Here is a 1,933-nt window from a genome sequence, read left to right on the forward strand (position 1 = left end):
AGGACGCCTTGGGCCGGGCCGTCGCGCCGCTCAAAGAGGACCCCGAGGGCGACGAGGACGCCGTGGTCGCGAGGGTCTTGTAGGGCTGTGGCCGCGCTCCAAGGAGGGGCGCGTCCAGGCCCGCGGCGCCCCGGAGGTGGCGCTTTTCGCGCGATGCGGCGCTTCAGGCCCGGAAATGCCTCGGGAGGCGGAACGCAGAGTCCCGGACTCACTGGGGTCACCGGGTGCCTGGCAGCCTGTCGGGCCTGTCGTGGGAAACCCGAGAGCCCAGCAGATCCCAACAACCCAGACCGTGGCCACTTGGGGTTGGAACCTGAGCCTGATGACTCTGAAAAGACGGACGCTTCTTTCCACACCCTAGACGCATCACCCATGTGCCTGTCTGCCGGGCAGCCCACGATGGAGGGCCGTGGACGTAAGGCGAAAGCTTTTATCCAGGAGGCGTGTTGCCAAGCTCTGAAAAGAGGCCCTTTCGTCTCTGGGACTGCAGTACCCTCATCCTTGCCAGCGCCTCATGGCGCGGTCCTGGAGTCTCCCCTCCTATCCTCTCCTCCCCCCGAGGGCGTCCAGCCAGTGCCAGGCGCGCCCTGTCTGGCCTCAGCCATTTTTCCCTGCCAAACTAGTGGCAAGTGTGATCCCCCCCCACAACCCTTCGGGCCTCACATGCCACCGTAGCAGCAAGACATCACCTCGTTCCTGTCACTAGGAAGAGCGGTTCCTTTCCCACATGACTTCACGGTCCTCACTTCTGGGCCAAAGGAGGAAGCGTCCCTCCCACCTAAGGCTACATCTTCCTGGCATCTCATCCCTCTCCCTGTTTACGTCTTTGCTCCGTTAGTATTCCTCCTTTCTGTCTCAGCTCCCCGCTTCCCAGGCTCTTCAATGCTCAGCTTCCCTTGTACTGAAAAGATTCCGCCCTGGATCCAGGGCCAAGCAGTCCTTGCTGTTTGTATTCCACCGCTCGCCCCGCCCCCGCATTTTTCACTCCACCCCTGGTCAGTGTAGCTTTCAGTGCTGCACTGGGCTCTTTCGAAGCCACCACACTCTCCCAGTGACCACAGAGGATGCTTTGTTTTCAGCCTTCATTTTGCTTAATCCCTTCTCGGAGTTTCTCCCTTGGTGGGTAGATAGTGCCTTTCCTCCGAAGAATTCCTTTTCTTGATGTGTACTGGTTCCCAAACAGTTTTTCGGTCTCTTTACTCATTTTTTTGGTATTGAAAAAGTCCAAGCATCCAGGAAACGTTTGTAATACTAGCACAATGAATACACCTGGACTCAACAATTAGCATTTTGCCATATTTACTTTTACTTCTTTCCTCCCTGTGTATAACGTCATTTCACCCCAAGTACTTCAGTGTATATATCCTAAAAACAAAGACACTGTTCTGCATGATTGCAGTATCATACCTAAGAATATAAATAACTTCTTTATAACTTCTAATTGGTGAATCAAAGTTCACCAATTTTCTCAAGAATATCTTTTTTCTTTTTAAACAGGCCCAATCAAAGTTCACACATTAGTTTGGGCTGAAACTCTTTAGTCTTTTGGTCTAGAACAGGCCCTTGCATTTTTTCCCCATGACACTTTTTGAAGCATCCAGGCCAGCTGTCCTGTCGAGTGTCCTATATTCTGGATTTGTCTGCTTGTTTCCTTAGGTTGTTCTCTACACTCCACTCTTGGCACATCTTTTTTTTTTTTTTTTTTTTAGTTGGAGTCTCAACTCTTGTCACCCAGGCTGGAGTGCAATGGCATGCTCCCGGCCACCGCAGTCTCGACCTGCTGGGCTTAGGCGCTCCTTCCGCCTCAGCCTTCCAAGTAGCCAGAACTATAGGCACGCACTACCATGCCCAGCTAGTTTTTGTGGTTTATTGTAGAGATGAGGTCTCACCAATTGCCCAGGCTAGTCTCGAACCCCTGGGCTCAGGCAATCCT

Source organism: Carlito syrichta, unplaced genomic scaffold (assembly GCF_000164805.1).
Source record: "Carlito syrichta isolate Samal-C Ts95f unplaced genomic scaffold, Tarsius_syrichta-2.0.1 Scaffold301803, whole genome shotgun sequence".
NCBI classification, from domain to species: Eukaryota; Metazoa; Chordata; class Mammalia; order Primates; family Tarsiidae; genus Carlito; species Carlito syrichta.